We start from the raw sequence: 8720 nt of genomic DNA, 5'->3' as shown, positions 1-8720 counted from the left end.
CACACAGATGTTTGAATGAGTGGTTCAGAGAGCTCTTCTTCACGTGCTCCACAAGTACTTGATTTGATCACCAGTGGGTTCCCAAAAGGACTTAACCTAACTGAATAAATTTCAAAAGTTTGCTTTAAAGCCTGTCTAAATGACCACATCAATCTGTGCTAACATGGACTTAGCACAGAACAAAAAAATAGGAAATTTGGAGCATAGAAATCCTTTCTGATATCTTTCTTATGCTACATGTCTATGTGCCTATGGTGTACCTATTGCATACACAGGTGTACACACACACACACACACACACACACACGGAGCAGAAGAATTTCAAAGATGCTCCTTTCTGGAAATAGGGCTTAAATTAGTAAATTCACATGTCATGAGATAAGCCGATGCTTTCTAATGGGAAAGACAAATAAGATGATTTCTAAGAACAAAAAACATTAATATTTAATAAAAATAAAAATATCAAATATTTACTTTTGAAATGTTAAAAATGACAGAGTCAAATGTCAGAACTCTCAACACATTATTATATGCTTAGTATTTGTCTCTTAAATTAATAGTAGTTAAATAATAATAGCATTGGTGTTTACTGTGTGTAAGATACTGTACTAAATTATTTACAGACATTAACTCATTTAATTCTCAAAATGTTCTTATGGGACAGGTACTACAATTAACCGATATTTATAGATATGGCACTGAGTCTTTGAGAATCTAAATGTTCTAAGATCAAACCACCTAATACATGATGGATCGATCTATTATACATTTAGTTTACACCTTTAAGGATTGCTTTGTATTATCTACATATATTGTTACTATTTGAAAATTTATAAAATATGTGTCTCTTTAATAAATTCTCTATTTTCTACATGAGGATCTAAGCTTCAGCCACATTGTTTATTTACTCCTAACTTCTTCTTAAGGCCTTTTATAGCAGCATATTGCAGCCTCTAAACCACTTCCTTGGGCCTCAGGCCTCACTAATAATACCTCATGACATAATGTAAAGCATTGTCTATGGTGCTACCAGAAGTGTATTTCAAAGCTCACTAGTGTAAACTTTAGGTATGTTATTTAGTGCTATTAAAATTTAATTTCTTTACCTATACAATAAAAAAAATCTTACTTCAAATAGTTTATATATATTAAATGAGAAAATCTATCTAAAACATTTATCCAGTGCACAGCTGAAATTCTTTAAATATTATAAAGTCTTTAATAATATTTCTTTATAATATTTATAATATTTATTAAATATTATAAAGACTATAATATTTATAGTCTTTATAATATTTAATTCTTTAAATATTATAAAGTCTTTAATATAAAATTATATCTGAAGAGAGCTTTAAGAGGAGGGAACTCTAATAGCTCTCAAGTGATCATATGCTGAGAGGTAACTTTTCAATGTGCACATCACCAGGGGAGAGGTTGCGTAGTCCTGTAGGATTCCAGGAGGGCCAATACCTAGGTGAAGATCTATAGATTAGTGCTGAGGAATGTCAGGGGCTTGCTAAAATTTAAAAAAAAAAAGTCAGATATATTATTTACAATAATAAAACTGGTAAAATTATAATTGCAAATAACATTCATTGTTTTTTTTAAACTCTGCTAACACAATTTAATTGTTTTTCTAATTTAATATTTACAACAAACCTTTCTAAGCTAACCTAATTTCACTCATGAGATGAATGAGACTCTAAGATGCCAAGTGAATTGGTCAAGATCACAAACTTAGCAAGTAGCTGACCTATGATTCCAATTTTGGATTTCTTTCCTCATGGATGTCACTGCTATTCTATGCTGAATGTCTTAGGGCAGCAGTCCCCAACTTTTCTGGCACCAGGGACTAGTGATCTTATGAGAATTTAATGCCTGATGATCTAAAATGGAGCTGAGGCAGTGATGCTAGTGCTGGGGAGCTGCTGCAAATACAGATGAAACTTTGCTTGCTCACCTGCCATTCACTTTCTGCTGTGTGGCCCAAGGAGAGGGGACAGTTGGGCACCCCGTCTTAGGGGACTGTTGAAACCCAAAACAGTAAGCTAAATTATTTTATGAAATCTGAGCAGTGAAGTGATATAAAAGTAAGGAGTGAGACCAAGTAAGTGTGGAAAAGAATTAAGCTCAGAGCAAAGCTCATACCTGTAAATTGGTCTAATTGTCTGTTATGTTCAGAATTCTGGAAAGATAGCAGATTAGGATGAAATAGAAATTTGTCTTCCAAGCTAGACAATAATTGCAATGGCAGAATTTGTCTGATATGATCATTTTGGAACTCTAGGGTATATTGAAAACTTGCAATTCCAAGGGAAGGTTTAGACAGTAAAGTGTGGTTAATTTCTTTCACTTTTAGTTCTTAGCACAGTAGCAGCTACACATTCCTTAGCCTCAACCAGGTATTCCTGAAGCAGAAGCTAAGGAAATCAAAAAGAACTCTGTCCTTCAAATATCAGACATTTGTGCTGTCATCACTAATTGCTGCTTCTAATTATAGATGTGCAGACAGAAAGGGGGTAGGCATTGTATTTGCACTAACCTCCATGGTTACAAGACCCTCCCCCTCAGGCTGAAGTGAATTCTAAGGGCTTTAAAAGGACAGCACCCTTTTTACCCATCTTCATTATTTTCTCCTCTCACTCCCACCTTTTGAAGTGAGATACTAAAAAACTAAAATGTGACCACATATTCCCTTGAAAGACATGGTAAAGACCTGAGAAGACCTTATGTTTACACCTCAGGATGATCCCTAACATAGAGACAGCCTAAAACAAACAAACAAATAAATGACACACAAAAAAAGCAAAATATAAGAAACAAAAACTCTTAGAAGGAGAAAATCTTTTTTCCAGAATTAACACGTTATTAAATTACAATGTCTAATTTTAACAAAATTTCACAAGGCATACAAAGCAACAGTAAATCCATTCAAAGGAGAAAAATAAATAAACAGAAATTCCCTGAAAAGAATCTGATGGCAGATATACTGGAGAAAGACTAAAACAACTGTCTTAAAGATGCTGAGAACTAAAGGAACATGTGGAAGAAGTCAAGTAAATTTTGTATGGAAAGATGGAAAATCAATAAAGAAATTTCAAAAAACCTAAAAAGTAATAAAAACAAAATACTGGAATGGAAAAGTACAATAACTGAAATGAAAACTTTACTAGAGGGATTCAAAGGCAAATTTAAGCAGGCAAAGAAAGAATCAATAAATTTTAAGAGAAGATAATGGAAATTATCAAGTCTGAGAAAAATAAAGAAAAAAGATTGAGAAAAACAAACAGTTTAAAGAGCCTGTGAGACACAGTTAAGTGAATCAACATATGCATGAGTCTCAAAAGAGCAAGAGAAAAAAACAGAATATTTTAAGAAATAATGACTGAAAAACTCCCAAATGTGAAAAAAGACATAAATATAAAGATTCAAGACACTCACAAACTCCAAGTAGGAAGTACTTAAACCAATGCACACTAAGACAAATTACACTCAAATTTTCAAAAGACAAAGATAAAGAGAAGATCCTGAAAATAATAAGAGAAAAGTAAAATATTACACACAACGATTGTCAATAAAATTGTTGGCAAAGTTCTCATAAGAAACTTTGGAGGCCAGAAGGCAGCAAGCCAAGTAGTATATACTAAGTACTAAAAAAAAAAAAAAAAAAAAAAAAAAAAAAAAAAAAAAAAAAAAAAGAAGAAAAAAAAGAAGAAATTTGCAAACACCGAACATTATAACCAGCAAAACGATTCTTCAAAAGTGAGAGAGAAATTAAGACATTCCCAAATAAACAAATGCTGAAAGAGTTAGTTAGACCTAGACCTACTCAAGTTAGACTAGACCTACCCAAGTTAGACTAGACCTACCATGTAGACTAGACCTACCCTGTAAGAAATGCTCAAGTAAATTCTGCAAGGTAAAATGGAATACCAGTAGATAGTAACTTAAAAACATATGGAGAAATAAAAATCTCAAAAAAGGTAAATATATTAGCAATTATAAAAGCTAATGTTATTGTAACAATGGTTTGTAACTGTACTTTTTGTTTATTATGTGATTTGAGATGAATACTTTTAAAAATTATTAATATAAAGCTAATATTGTAACAGGTATATAACTCCCAGTTTTGTTTTCTACATAATTTAAAAGACTAATGCATTTAAAAATTATAAGTTTGGTGGCATAAAATGTATGAAGATGTAATTTTGTGCTATCAACAACTAAAAGAGGAGAGGCTAGAACTGTAAAGGACAGATTTTTTTGTGTGTGTTATTAAAGTTAAGCTGATATAAATTCAAATTAGAGTGTTACAACTTCAAAGTGAAAATGTAATCTCCATGGTAACCACCCCCCAAAAATTAGGTATAGCATATATACCTCCCAAAATACAAAAGGAATACAAAATAAATTACTTCAAAATACATCAACTAAACACAAGACAGAGAATGAGAGACAAAAAGATATAAGACATATAGAAAATAAACAGCAAAATGGCAGAAGTCCTTCCTTATCAGTAAATGTAAATTACACTAAATGTAAATGGACTGAACCTTCCAATTGAAAGACATTAGAGGTAGGCAGAGGAAATAAAAATGAACGATTCAACTACATGCTATCTATAAGAGAATCACTTTAGATCCAAAGACACAAATAGAAAATAAAAGTATGCAAAAATATATTCCTTGCAAATGGTAACCAAAAGAGGGCAAAAGTGCCCATATTAATATTAGACAAAATAGATTTAAAATTTAAAAATACATATGAAATTAGGAGATACATTATATATTAATTAAATGTTCAATACAGCAAAAATGTATAACAAACATTTATTATAAACATTTATTATAAAAATATATAACAAACATTTATTATAAACATTTATATACCTAATGACAGACCATTAGAATCTATGAAGGAAAACCTGATAGAATTGAAAGAAAAAATAGACGGTTCTACAATAATAGTTGGAGACTTCCATACCTCATTTCCAATAATAAATAGAACAACAAAATAAAATATAAGTGTGGAAATTGAGGATGAAAAAGTACAGTAAACCAATTAGATGTCATAGACATATACAGAATACTCTACCCATCGAAAACAGTATACAAATTTTTCTCAAATGCAAATGAAACATTTGACAGGATGTACCATATGTTAGGCTACATATTAAGTCTCAATATATTTTAAAAGATAGCTACCATACAAAATACCTTCTTCAAGCACAACAGGATAAAGTAAAAAAAAAAAAAAAAAAATCAATAACAGAAGGAAAACTAGAAAATGTACATATTCATAAAAAATTAAAAATAACACTCTTGTGATCAAATACGATCACAAAGAAAATTTAAAAATATTGAGACATTAGTAAGAATAAAACACAACATACCTAAACTTAAGGGACACGGCAAAAACAGTGATAAGGGGAGTATTTATAATTGTAAACATTTATAATAAGAGGAAAAAACAATTTCAAATCAACGACCGAACTATTTTTACTTAAGGAACTAGAAAAATAATAATTAAAAAGAAACTAAAGCCAAAGCTAGCAGAGGTAAGGAATAGAAATTATAGCAGAGATATAAACAGAAAATAGAAAATCAACAAAAAAAATATGTGAAAGCAAAGTTGTTTCTTCTTCAAGAATATCAACACAATTTACAAACCTTTATCTACATGGATTAAAAAATATAAAGAAGATACAAATTACTAAAATTAGAAATACCAGTGGGGACATTACTACCAATTTTACAGAAATAAAAAATATTATAAGAGAATACTATAAATAATTGTGTACTAATAAATTGGATACTATAGATAAAATGGACAAATTTCTAGAAACACAAAGCCTACCAAGAATAAGTCACAAACAAATAGAAAATCTGAGTAGTCTTACAACTAACAAGGAGATTGAATCAGTAATCAAAAATCTCTTAACAAAGAAAAGTCCTGGACCTGATGATTTTAATGGTGAATTTAATCAAACATTTAAAGGAATGATACCAAATTTTGTTAAACTTTTTCAAAATGGTGAGAAGGAACAGTCTCTAACTCATTCTATGAAGCTTATATTTATACCAAAGCCAAACAAAGATACTACAAGAGGAAAACTACAGAGCAATGACCCTTATAAATATTGATGTAAATTTTTTTTTAAAGTTCTAGTAAATCAAATTTAGCAGCATATTAAAAGGATTATACACCATGATCAAGTGGCATTTATTCCTGGAATGCAAGGATATTTCAGCCCTGGAAACTGATCAACATAATACACCACAACAAAAAAACACATAATAATCTCTATTGATGCAGAAAAACATTTGACAAAATTCAATGCATTGTTATGATATAAACTAAACAAACAAACAAACAAACAAACAAAAAAACTGAGTATTAAAAACAAATTACTTAAACATAATAAAAGCCTTGCATGAAAAATCCACAGGAAACATCACACTCAATGGTGACAGACTGAAAGCTTTTTCTCTAAGAACAGGAGCAAGGAGTCGACACCCACTTTGACCATTTCTATTCAACATAGTACTAGAAGTTCTAGCCAGAGAAATTGGAGAAGAAAAATAAATAAGAGACATTTACATTAGAAAGGAAAAAGTAAAATTATCTCTGTTTGCAAATGATATAATTATTTATGTAGAAAGCACTGAAGTTTCTACATACATAAAATCCTTGTTAGAACTAATAAGAATATTCAGCAAAGTAGCAGACTACAAAGTCAACAGCACACACACACACACACATACACACACAAAGTTGCATTTGTACTTATGTTCAATAAATGATGTAAAAAGAAAATTATAAATTTTATTTACAATAGCACCAAGAAGAATAAAAGATTTAGAATTAACTTAACCAAGGAGGTGAAAGATTTATACAGTGAAAATTACAAAACGTTGCTAAAGGAAATAAAAGAAGACAGAAATAAATGGAGACACATTCCATGTTTATGAATTGGAAGACAATATAAAGTGCCCATACAACCCAAAGTGATCTACAGATTCAATGCAATTTCTACCAAGATCTCAATGATGTCTTTTTGCAGAATTAGAAAAAAATCCTAAAATACATATAGAATCTCAATGGACCCTAAATAGCCAAAATAACCTTGAAAAAGAGTAAAGATGCAGGACTCACATTTCCTAATTTCAAAATGTACTATGAAGTTACAGTAGTCAAAACAGTGTGGTACTGACATAAAGACAGACATATAGACCAATATAACAGAATTGAGAGCCTAGAAATAAATTTTCACATATATGGTATAAAAATTAATAAATAAGCTTTATTTCAAAAGGAGTCAGGAAAGTGGAATAGAGAACTGTTATGCATGTGTCGCTCAACACACACTACTCACCTCAACAAGAAGAGACCTACCTTGCATCTTCAACAGAAATGAATACTACACTACAACTCCAGCAGGAGAAATAGAAGATTTTTGCCTGGTAATGGCTCAGCCTCATAACATTGTTTTTGGCTACATCATGACTTTTTTTTAAGACGGCACCAAAAGAATGAACAGACAACGAAATAAAAATTGGAGTAATTAGACCTCATGAATTTTTAAATTATGCATTAAAAGTCAAATTAATAGAGTGAAATTCACAGAAAATATTTGAAAATTATATATCAAATGTGGGAATAATATTCAGAATGTATTGGAAACTCCTAACACTCAACAACAAAAACAACAACAGCAAAAAAAACCAATTTGATTCAAAAATAGGCCGGAGACTTGCATACATTTCTCCAAAAAAGATATACAAATGTATAATAGACACATAAAAAGATATTTAATATCACTCATCAAAACTACAATGAGATACCACCTCTCACTAATTAAATGGCTATTATAAACAAACAAACAAACAAACACAAAGTACTTAGAACTCCTATGCACTGTTAGTTGGGAAGTAAAAGGGTACAGAGTTACAATTGAAAACAGTATGATAATTCTTCAGAAAATTAAAAGCATAATTACCATATGATCTAGGAATTCCACTTTTAGGCATATATTCCCCAAAATTAAAAACAAGGTCTCGAAAAGATATTTGCATTCCCACGTTCATAGGAGAATTATTCGAAATAATTAAAATGTGTAAGCAAACCAGATAACAAAGGATGGATGAATAGATAAGTAAATTGTGGTATTTACATACAATGGATATTTTTCAGCCTTAAAAAAAAAGAGCATTCTGTAATATGGCACAACATGGAGGTCTTGAAGACATTATGTAAGTGAGGTAAGCCAGTCACACACACATAAATAAATGCTGTATGATTCCACTTATGTGAGGTACTTACAGTAGTAAAATTTATAAAGACAGAAAGTAGAATGGTAGTTGCAAGAGTAGGAGGACAGGAGAATGGAATTTTTTTTTTTTATGGGTATTCAATTTTATTTTTGCAAGATAAAAAGATTTGTGGAGATAATGGTGACGGTAGTTTCCCAACATATAAATGTATTTAATGCCACTGAACTATACACTTAAAATGTTAAAAGTTATTAATTTTGTTATATATATTTTACTAGAAGAAAATAAATTTAAAAATCTGTAGTGCTCAAATTTCACTTTAACTTGCTCTCAGTATTGTGTGTGAATGAATAGGCTTGGTAATGTTCAAGCTTGGTAGAGCCCATGGTTTGGGTTGCCCAGAAAATTATTAATAGATTAGCTACCTAGACATCTGCCAAAGATATT

This window comes from Pteropus medius, unplaced genomic scaffold, assembly GCF_902729225.1.
Source record: "Pteropus medius unplaced genomic scaffold, Ma_sr-lr_union100, whole genome shotgun sequence".
NCBI lineage: Eukaryota > Metazoa > Chordata > Mammalia > Chiroptera > Pteropodidae > Pteropus > Pteropus medius.
The sequence above is the reverse complement of the archived record's forward strand: the minus strand, read 5'-3'. Positions refer to the sequence as shown.